General features: G+C 42.9%; 1 protein-coding gene across 3 annotated transcripts in view; it reads right to left on the bottom strand.

The window, feature by feature from the left end:
- Nucleotides 1-11,327, bottom strand: part of LOC106564642 (EVI5-like protein) — a 38,424-nt gene extending 27,097 nt beyond the window's left edge. For 2 of the 3 annotated variants that reach the window (XM_014130810.2, XM_014130813.2), the window contains exon 1: nt 10,913-11,326. The gene's annotated coding sequence lies outside the window, so the exon portion shown is untranslated. Of the gene's footprint in view, nt 1-9,041; nt 9,313-10,912 lie in introns of all 3 variants that reach the window. The other variant, XM_014130811.2, reaches the window with a different exon arrangement.
- Nucleotides 11,328-11,931: the final 604 nt, after the last annotated feature.

Below are 11,931 nucleotides of genomic sequence, written 5' to 3'. Positions count from 1 at the left end.
ACAGTGCCTTTAAACAGCTTGGAAAATTCCAGAAAATGATGTTATGGCTTTAGAAGCTTCTGATAGGCTAATTGACATCATTTGAGTCAATTGGAGGTGTACCTGTGGATGTATTTCAAGGCCTACCTTCAAACTCAGTGCGTCTTTGCTTGACATCATGGGAAAATCAAAAGAAAATCAGTCACCTCAGAAAAATAATTCTAGACCACAAGTCTGGTTCATCCTTGGGAGCAATTTCCATCTGTACAAACAATAGTACACAAGTATAAACACCATGGGACCACGCAACCGTCATACCTCTCAGGCGTTCTGTCTCCTAGAGATGAACGTACTTTGGTCCGAAAAGTGCAAATCAATCCCAGAACAACAGCAAAAGGACCTTGTGAAGATGCTGGAGGAAACAGGTACAAAAGTATCTATATCCACAGTAAAACGAGTCCTATATCGACATAACCTGAAAGGCCACTCAGCAAGGAAGAAGCCACTGCTCCAAAGCCACATAAAAAAGCCAGAAAACAGTTTGCAACTGCACATGGGGACAAAGATCATACTTTTTGAGAAATGTCCTCTGGTCTGAAGAAACAAAAATATAACTATTTGGCCATAATGACCATCGTTATGTTTGGAGGAAAAAGGGGAGGCTTACAAGCCGAAGAACACCATCCCAACCGTGAAGCACAGGAGTGGCAGCATCATGTTGTGGGGGTGGTTTGCTGCAGGAGGGATTAGTGCACTTCACAAACTAGATGGCATCACGAGGAAAGAAAATTATGTGGATATGTTGAGCAACATCTCAAGACATCGGTCAGGAAGTTAAAGCTTGGTTGCAAATGAGTCTTCCAAATGGACAATGATCCCAAGCATACTTCCAAAGTTGTGGCAAAATAGCTTAAGGACAACAAAATCAAGGTATTGGAGTGGCCATCACAAAGCCCTGACCTCAATCCCATAGAACATTTGTGGGCAGAACTGAAAAAGCATGTGCGAGCAAAGAGGCCTACAACCCTGACTCAGTTACATCAGTTCTGTCAGGAGGAATGGGCCAAAATTCACCCAACTTATTGTGGGAAGCTTGTGGAAGGCTACCCAAAACATTTGACCCAAGTTAAACAATTTAAAGGCAATGCTACCAAATACTAATTCAGTGTATGCAAACTTCGACCCACTGGGAATGTGATGAAAGAAAGAAATCATTCTCTCTACTATTATTCTAACATGTCACATTCTTAAAATAAAGTGGTGATCCTAACTGACCTAAGACAGTGAATTTTTACTAGGATTAAATGTAAGGAATTGTGAAAAACTGAGTTTAAATGTATTTGGCTAAGGTGTATGTAAACTTCAACTGTGTGTGTGTGTGTGTGTGTGTGTGTGTGTGTGTGTGTGTGTGTGTATATATATATATATATATATTTTAAAATGTCAAAAAAAAGACTGTTTTGACTTGTCATTATGGGGTATTGTGTGTAGATTGATGAGGGAAAAAAACAATTGAATCCATTTTAGAATAAGGCTGTAGCTTAACAAAATGTGGAAAAAGTCACGAGGTCTGAATACTTTCCGAATGCACTGTACATAGTCCTGTGTCTCGTTAGTCAATGCTTATACGAGGTCAACTGTTGGTTGATTGCTGTGATAAATGGTTAAGTGCTATGAAAATATCATTTGATTGTTTGACATTTTCATACAGAGCCAATTTCTATGTCAAATGCAACAAACAAAAATAATTTACATGCAGTCCCTTGATTCCCATCTAAGTGAATTGATCACAGTCAACCCACAATGAACAATATTATAGCCGTCCACTTGCTAAGGGAGTGGTTATCAGGGTGTGGGCCTGAGTCACCATGGATGATATCACATTCTATAATGGCCATTGTCTCACTGTGGCTCAACATTCACTTACAGTCTTCTTTATAAAGAGATTGGTTGAGTCTCAAATGGCACCCTATTCTCTATAGTGCACTACTTTTGACCAGGGCTCTGGTCAAAGGAGTGCACTATATAGGAATTAGGGTGCCATTTGGGACGCACACAGAAGTGTATGGATTTAATGGATCATGATGTAATCCTGTATTATAAACTGGGTGGGTCGAGCCCTGAATGCTGATTGGCTGAAAGCTGTGGTATATAAGACCGTATGGGTATGACAAAATATGTATTTTTACTGCTCCAATTACATTGGTAATCAGTTTATAATAGCAATAAGGCACCTCAGGGGTTTTGTTATATAGCTAATATACCATGGCTAAGGGCTGTGTCCTAGCACTCCACGTTGCTTCGTGCGTAAGAACAGCCCTTAGCCGTGGTATGTTGGCCATATACACCACACCCCCTTGAGGCTTATTGCTTAATTATAAGGACACACAGTCATCTCCCAATCATAGAAACCATCCTCACAGAGTTTAAGACTGTAGATCACCATTTAAAATCACTTACTGATGGATCAACATTAGCTAGATTAACATTAAATGTGATGTCATGAATGTTTGATGACATCATGCTGTGAATATCAAGTAAGCAGGAAGAGACTGTGCATTAAAGGTGATTGGATTGGAGCCATAATTAATTATGAGATTAGCAAACTAGAAAGAATGTGTTGAGAAAGATAAGCCATGTTGATATTCTACAAATCTGCAGAGCTATGAAAATACAAAACAACATTCCTCAAAGTATTTTATTTTATAATTGTTTGCTTTCTCATGCAAATCCATTGACAAAGAAATAAATAATGGCAATTTAAGCTGAGGTTAAATCCATGAAATCCCATTTTCTGATAAGGAAGGTTTTGTGTTTGTTGTTGTTGTGTGTGTGTGTGTGTGTGTGTGTGTGTGTGTGTGTGCACTCAGGCTTGTGCTTCACAATGTGCAACATTCTACTGGCCTATGTGAGGCGAAGCCAGGTAGGCAGGGCCTGGTGCTCTCTCAGTCCACTATCCTATCTCCTCCCTCTAGTAAAGCCAAGAACAGACTGTGCACTGCACAATGCAGCTACTAATCACAAAACTAATAGGGGGAAACCATTGGTCAGTGATAAACCAGAGGTCCCGCTGCTACCGTTCAACCATGAAGGTAGCAACGCTGCTCAGCAGTTCCTCTCTGCACTCCTGTCTGTGGCAGCCAAGCTGCACCATAGAAATGGAATTACTAGAATGAGGATCCCATGAAGGTGCAGCCAAATTGCGGTGGCCTGGGTTGTTTCCTGTTCTACTCATTCTAGTTCTATGGTGTTTCCACTCCTGTCTGTGGCAGCCAGGCAGCACCATAGAAATATAATTACTAGAATGAAGAAAAAAAAAACCTGACAGCCTCATAGAAATATAATTATTAGAACAAGTAAAACACCTTTGGTCATGGCAATTTGACTGCACCCTCATATCATTTCCATTCTAGTGATTCTGTTTCTATGGACAGAAGTACAGCCCTGGCCTGCATCATGTATGGGAGCTCTATTACTGGGTAAGCCAGAGTCCAGCCGAGCTGGTGGCCCCAATCCACATAGAGGGAGAGGAGAGATAGGCCTAACCCCAAGCCGAGGGTAATTCAGCATACATTTTACTAATGGAATCCCAGAATGTAGGGCTTATGCACATCTGCGAGTGAGCGCGAGAGAGATGAGGGAAATGGGCTAGCCATCATCAGAATGCTCAACAGCTCTATGACTACAACTCACACACACACACACACACACACACACCTTAGCTGTTTTAATATCAGCCAGACACACCGATACATACGTCTACTGAAGCACGACAACAACAAGGAAAACAGAAAAACTGCCCAGAGAAGAGAAAAAAAGGATTGTTTGAAGGGAAAAAACACTGCAGAGGGATGGAGGGACAAGGACGCCATTCATGTGCTGGGAGAGGGCAATCAAGAGCCATTAACTAGCACGAGACCAATTGCATCAGAAGAAGAGCAGCAGCTCAGGAAAACGGGCGTCCCCAAACCGTCACAATACTCCCTCAAAATGACACGTAGCTAGTTCCTCCAAAACAATGTAACAATAGCAACAGAGAAAAGTTGTCCATATGTAGCCTAATTTTATCAAAGCTAATCTTATGACACTAGAAATACTGAACTTTAACCCTTGATATTCCTCACGACTGCTCACTGTGACGATGGAAATGCATATACAGTTGAAGTCGGAAGTTTACCCTGTGAAGATACTGGAGGAAACCGGTACAAAAGTATCTATATCCACAGTAAAACGAGTCCTATATTGACATAACCTGAAAGGCCACTCAGCAAGGAAGCAGCCACTGCTCCAAAGCCACATAAAAAAGCCAGACTATGGTTTGCAACTGCACATGGGGACAAAGATTATACTTTTTGAGAAATGTCCTCTGGTCTGAAGAAACAAAAATATAATTATTTGGCCATAATGACCATCGTTATGTTTGGAGGAAAAAGGGGATGCTTGCAAGCCGAAGAACACCATCCCAACCGTGAAGCACAGGGGTGGCAGCCTCATGTTGTGGGGGTGCTTTGCTGCAGGAGGGATTAGTGCACTTCACAAAATAGATGGCATCACGAGGAAAGAAAATTATGTAGATATATTGAGCAACATCTCAAGACATCGGTCAGAAAGTTAAAGCTTGGTTGCAAATGAGTCTTCCAAATGGACAATGACCCCAAGCATACTTCCAAAGTTGTGGCAAAATGGCTTAAGGACAACAAAGTCAAGGTATCACAAAGCCCTGACCTCAATCCTTTAGAAAATGTGTGGGCAGAACTGAAAAAGCATATGCGAGCAAGGAGGCCTACAAATCTGACTCAGTTACACCAGCTCTGTCAGGAGGAATGGGCCACAATTCACCCAACTTATTGTGGGAAGCTTGTGGAAGGCTACCCAAAACGTTTGACCCAAGTTAAACAATTTAAAGGCAATGCTACCAAATACTAATTCAGTGTATGTAAACTTCTGACCCACTGAATGTGATGAAAGAAATAAACGCTGAAATAAATCACTCTCTACTATTATTCTGACATTTCACATTCTTAAAGTAAAGTGGTGATCCTAACTGACCTAAGACAGGGAATTTTTACTAGGATTAAATGTCAGGAATTGTGAAAAACTGAGTTTAAATGTATTTGGCTAAGGTGTATATACATTTCAGACTTCAACTGTAGTTACCTTTTAAGAAACGAATGCAAGAAATAACCTTCAAATCTCTGTAAATATAACACTAGTCTCCCTCTGAAAACTAATCCCCTAAATTACTGGCATCACAATTTGTCATCTCACCAGGAATCATTCCAGTCCAGCTACAGTTGGATGTACACCAGAGGGGGTATACAGCAATGTCATTGAAGCCAGGCTGTAGTCCAAACTCTGTGAGTCATGCTAGACTACAGCAGTATGTGGGACAATTGCTGCTCTGGCTATCAGTACATTACATCTCTCTAAGGGTAACGGTAGGACAACAACAACAACAAAAATGGCACTGAATGTAGCTGAATGCAGAAGTTCTCCCATTTAGTGTGTTTGGAGGTGGTATGTTGTGCTTCCCAAATGGCACCCTATATAGTGCACCACTTTTGATCAAAGCCCTATGGGCCCTGGTTAAAAGTACTGCACTATTTAGGGAATAGGGTGCAATTTGAGACACCACCATGGTGAACTTGGGACTGCAGAGTACTGGAGATGGAGATAGTAGCCTTGGGGGAACAAAGGCTGTACCCAGCACATGAGGGAGCTTCAATGTGAGCCCTGTTGTGTGTGTGCGTGTATGTAAACAGCAGCTTCTCCCGTGCCGTGAATGGGGCAGCTTCAATGTGAGCACTGTGTTGTGCCTATGCATGAGTTTGTATGTAAACCGCTATCCACGTGCACAATTATCGTATTGTGTGTGCGCCTCAGCGCTTCCTATCCTCACTCCCACAGCAACAGACAGACCTATTGTACCAACTATCAACCCTCTCTATCCCCCATTTCTCCCCCCGAACCCCTAATCCACCCATCCCTTCCCCTCTCTCCCTCCTTGTACTTGTTGTGATCCCCCTCAGGCCATGCTTGACACAAGGGCAGCTCCCACGCTAATCCCCCAGTCCTCCCTCCTGTCCGCCTTAACCTCGCTGTTGCTACATCTCATTTACAGCTTTGTTCCCGTCTGTCCGCTGACACGTGGCTTGTTCCTCAACGCCACAACATCCAAGTGCATGCGACTGTGGCAGCATCCAAAATGGCACCCTATGATCTATATAGTGTGCTACTTGGGAATGGGCCCTGGTCAAAAGTAGTCCACTATGTAGTGCCCAATTCTTCTCCCACTCTGGTGTCTAGGGTTAGTATTATGAACCCTGTGCTCTTCTGACGTCACTGTTGTTGACCTATTCCCTCTGATTCTGTAATGGCTGCATATTAACCCTTGTCTGTACTAGGCTTGACCTCCCCTAGTCATCCAACATCGTCATGGCAATGACAGCCTGTTCTCCACATGAACTTCCTTGACAAAGTGAATTATATACACATTCATTATATCGGTCCAAGGTCCTGTACAGCAGATGTTATCTAGAATCGAGATGAATCTAATGAATAAGTTGCTTTGACGTTAAGCTTGAATGATGACCAGACATTTGGGCTAATTAGAATGACATGTCATCCGGCGAAGCTCCCTCAGACTACCCAAGTTCCCTAAACGTATAAACATTTAGAACAAGAATTGCTTCCTGAATTCCTAGTTTAGCTATAAGCGCCCTCCTGATAATCACGTTTCCATGAATACCAAGGGGAACATGGCTTTAAAATACACATTTCCACCATCCTCCCTCCAAACGAATTCCAAAGCAATGCGATGTGACTAATCATTTATTCTGCAATGGTAGTGAGCGTATCGTCGGAGGGGGGCTAGGCCAATCTGACCCTGATCAGGTGATTCAATAAGATACAGATTAAAAGGATCACCAGCACTGCTGCGTTATCCTCAAACAGATTACAAACAGATTAAACACTGTACACCAACATAACCCTGGGTGGCCTTGCATTTGCCTAGGCATTAACAGAAAATACACACATAAACGATACATGGGATGTCCGTGAGATTGGTTTAAGCCTCACTTTCCCACAGTAGATGAACCAACCAGATCCCCTTTTCTGGGGCACTGATCCAAACTGATCTGGGGCCAGTATAGTTAGTGCGGCATCAAACAGAAACCATCTGACCTATTACTGGCACACCTGTGCCACTTGGTACAATAGCCCTGGGACATTGTGTCACCAGTTGATTGTGTGTTCATTCAGCTCTATTTTAAACCATATGAAACCTCCCTCTGGGGTTTCAGAACAGGTCTGGATAGTTTACCACACACAGTGGAATGGGCCAATAGAGCGGTGACGTTAATCATACTCCCAGAGAGAGTGAACTGTGAACTGAGGTGAATCATTCCTGTACATTACCAGACACCCGTGATCCTAGAAAACAAGTGCAACCAAGACAACAGCTCTGGTAAAATGGTTGCCCGGGCTTGTTTATCATAATAAAGGGCAAGGCCCTGTTCACCTGACTAGGTGGGGAAATAGATAGGGGGGCGTGGAAGTGGGCGTGGCCAACGGCGCCTTCTCCGATCAACATTTTTAGAGGCCCTCCTATGGCAGCAGAGATAAAATGTTGATGTTTTAAAGCAAATGTGTCTACTACTCGCAATTCTAGACATTTTGCCATGGGGAAGAGAAAACATTTTACAGTTTTAAAGCTAGTTTCCTGAAATTCTACACATTTTGCCATGGCTTATGTTGTTTTCTTATGCTACACTACATGACCAAAAGCTTGTCAAACATCTCATTACAAAATCATGAGCATGAATATAGAGTTGGTCGCCACTTTGCTGCTATAACAGCCTCCACTCTTCTGGGAAGGCTTTCCACTTGATATTGGAACATTGCTGCGGGGACTTGCTTCCATTCAGCCACAAAAGCATTAGTGAGGTTGGGCAATGATGCTGGGCAATTAGGCCTGGCTCGCAGTCGGCGTTCCAATTCATTCCAAAGCTGTTCGATGGAGTTAATGTCAGGGCTCTGTGCAGGGCAGTCCAGTTATTCCACACCAACCTCGAAAAACCATTTCTGTTTGGAACTCCCTTTGTGCACGGGGGCATTGTCATGCTGAAACAGGAACGGTCCTTCCCCAAACTGTTGCCACAAATTTGGAAGCACAGAATCATCTAGAATGTAATTTTATGCTGTAGCGTTAAGATTTCCCTTCACTGGAACTTAAGTTGGCACTATGCATTGGGGCAGGTAGCGTAATCCTGGCATCCGCCAAACCCAGATTTGTCCGTCGGTATGCCAACTAGTGGAGCGTGATTCATCACTCCAGAGAACGCCACTCCAGCCAATGCTTGGCATTGCACATGGTGATCTTAGGCTTGTGTGCGGCTGCTCGGCCATGGAAACCCCTTTCATGAAGCTCCGGACGAAGAGTTCTTATGCTAACGTTGCTTCCAGAGGCAGTTGGGAACTCAGTAGTGAGTGTTGCAACCGAGGACAGATTATTTTTACGCGCTACAACACTCAATGGTCTCATTCTGTGTGTTTGTGTGGCCTACCACTTTGTGGCTAAGCCACTGTTGCTCCTAGACGTTTCCAATTCACAATAACAGCACTTACAGTGGACCGAGGCAGCTCTAGCAGGGCAGACATTTGACAAACAGACTTGTTGGAAAGGTGGCATCCTATGATAGTGCCACGTTGAAAGTCACTGAGCTCGACAGTAATGCCAACGTTTGTCTATGGAGATTGCATGACTGTGTGCTCGATTTTATACATCTGTCAGCTGAAATGTTCGAATCCACTAATTTGAAGTGCTGTCCACATACTTTTGTATATATAGTGTATCTGAGTGACTCAAACATTACAACAAAATCAATGGGGGCCCCATGCCAAGACATTTGGAGAATTTTAGGGGAAACACTGCCATGTTGTTATTGTATTATCACCCCTCTAGTATGTGATGTCTCTGAAACAATACAGTTATACTGATCTGTAGCATCCTGTATCTGGGCAAATAATGGTTTGCTTTGTGAGTAACTTTAACTAGTTACCATTCAATGACCGCTTTATTCCGTGCTGTAATGTAAAGTGCTACCAAAATGACAGGAACAACAGACTAGAAGGGAGCTTGTAGTAGCTGCAGTAGGGCAGGATACTGGAGTTTTAGGCTTGGTATGTCAGGTCATGGAGTTGCTCCCAGTATCTCAGCGTCAGCAGCACAGCAGGATAATGGCGTGGAGCCTATAGCACAGGGCAGGCCTCTGTTGATCGCTACAACCAGCCAACCACAGTGAGAGAGTCAGTGTGACGAACAGATAGAACCTGTCAGAGATGCAGAGACAGACAGAGAGACCCTCACAGAGATGCAGAGACAGAGAGAGAACCTGACAGCAATCCAGACAGACATCAGGACAGGTAGATGATATCCCTCCCTCCTACTACCACGGCCCTTATTGTGGCATTCAGCAGTTTGTACAGCAGAAGCACGCCACAGCCAAGCCAGTGTAAAACACAAAGACTGTTCATCTGACAACATCAAAGGCCTATTAGCTTACCATTCATTCACAGTTCACCTCAGCATGGATTGCCGTAGCAACAGCAAGTAGCAGCGATGATGAGAAAGAAGTGAGGTTTACACAGCTGTGTGTGAATGCCAACTGTCACTTTTACTGAGCTGTAATGTTCAAATGTCCCATCTGTGTGTGTGTGTGTGTGGTAAACGGTATAGCATTTCTTTTCAAAACAAGGTCATGAGGATGTGTGAAGATCAGATAATTGTTTTCTTGAGAGCCCTTGTGTTTCACTCTCTGTATGGTGAGTGCATTTCCTAGATAAGGCTAAAAGCAATGACTTGATTTCTCACTCAACACACCCTGTGCTGTGAAATCTACCCAGCGCTTTCACTTGGTGGTGCATGTCTCTAGTCTGTTCTATTCCACCGTTTATAATATTAACCATAATTGGTCTGAAATGCAGGTAATTTATTCCTTGAACAGTAGTCCCCAAAAGAGACTGAATGCAGACGCCTGGGGCAGAATACTTAACTTGTTTATAGTCAGCCATAATATCCCTTCCATAATAAAATGTTAGCCGCAATTCATACTAATGTTTGAGATCTTTCGCTCTCATAATCTTTTGGAGTAAAGCCAAGCCAAGGCACATCCATTTCTGACTACAATATTCTAACGGCTGTAGCATGCCTTCACTAGCAAAAAGCATACATCTGAAGGACAAATAACCTGCGTTGTATAGGCTACAAAGAACTGGCTGAGGATGTAATCCTGTGGGTTTATGCCTGTTTCTGTTTGTGTGATGGCACTTAGCCCGGATTTCAAGTCAATATGCTGATGCATATGGCTGCTACCTGTACAACAGGCTCTCGCGCTGCAGATGATGCTTCAGCATCTGTCACCAATTCAAATGGCAGCTCAAGCCTATGTCTTGCAGTTCAATGTGACAAGAAGGCCATTCAAAACATTGCAACGATTGTAAAACGATATATGAAATTGAGGCCGCGCAGGCGAAGAGGCTACAATGTGTCCTCTTACTTCTGTGCGTAAAACAGAAAAATAACGGGGTTTGTAGCCTATTTCGGCTATTTTCTTTTTCGCTTGCCTTCCCTTTCCATTTGAGGGGCCTATTCGCTTTCCGGAAATATGCAAATGAAGACCACTGTATTAATTCAACAAGAGAGAAATGGAGCAGTATCAGCCCCGCTGTCGCCGAGTAACCTCTGATGAAGATTAAGGCTTCCTCAATGTAAAAATACACAGGGTCTAAGTGCTTTGTTTTGGAGCATAAACGTAAACTTCGCTCGATCCATCTACATGCATAACAAATATTTCTGTGGCACATGCAATTATAACAAGAACAACAGTAAATAATGTATAGATACCTTTATAAATAAAACAGCAATGCCTACCTGAATGTTCCCATAATCGAAGTGGCTCTTGCTCGTAGCTGCTATGTCATGCCAACACCCGGCAACCACGAAACTAGCACAGAATAAAACCTTCACAATGTCGACTTCGCCGCCTTATGAAAAATACAGTACGAAATGCTACGCCAAAGCCATCCCTCGTGCTGCTGTTTTATTAGAAAATGCGAACTCGCACAGCTGTCCGTCTGTCGGCACTTCCTCAAGAAGACCTTTAACTAGCTACAACTACTAGACAGGGTGCTGTCCACCCTTTCTCCCCTGTCCTCCCCAACTATGTAATAATACAAATAAGGCAGACATTAAAATAGCTTTAAACAGCACCGTCAATCATAAATAGAAATCATAAACAGAATGGAGTGCTTCAGAGTTTCTACACCATTTGCCATGAGGTGGTACACACACCAATCAGATTACAACACAGACATGATTGGCATGTCTAAAGCCAATGAATTGGCTTAATTAAGGTATCCTTTGTAGTGACACCGAAATTATCCACTCATGTCTATTCTTTATTCTGCGGGGAGGCGGGGCTTGCAGGTGTCATCGGCATACAGCGGTGAGCTTACTGTATGGTATTGAGTATAGTGTATTAGAGATGTATTGCCTCTCAAGAAAGATAAAATGAGGGAATTATTAAAATGTAACCCTTATTATGTAAATTGCAATTAGGTTAGGGAATTTAGCCTATACCTATATAGCGACAGGTAGCCTAAAAAAATAGCCTAAAAAATATGTCGTTCTGCCCCTGAACAAGGCAGTTAACCCACTGTTCCTAGGCCGTCATTGAAAATAAGAATTTGTTCTAAACTGACTTGCCTAGTTAAATAAAGGTAAAAATAAAAATAATGACTGGCACAGTGAACATACTCATAACAATGATACTGTAGACAGTACACAGCAAATTGACCTTAAGAATCTATAGCATGCAGGTCGGTCTGTAAGACAAAAAGTAAAGAAGAAGTTCAAAATAGCTGCAAGTTGTGTTTAATAAATTAAATGGG

Source organism: Salmo salar, chromosome ssa12, assembly GCF_905237065.1.
Source record: "Salmo salar chromosome ssa12, Ssal_v3.1, whole genome shotgun sequence".
NCBI lineage: Eukaryota > Metazoa > Chordata > Actinopteri > Salmoniformes > Salmonidae > Salmo > Salmo salar.
The sequence above is the reverse complement of the archived record's forward strand: the minus strand, read 5'-3'. Positions and strand labels throughout refer to the sequence as shown.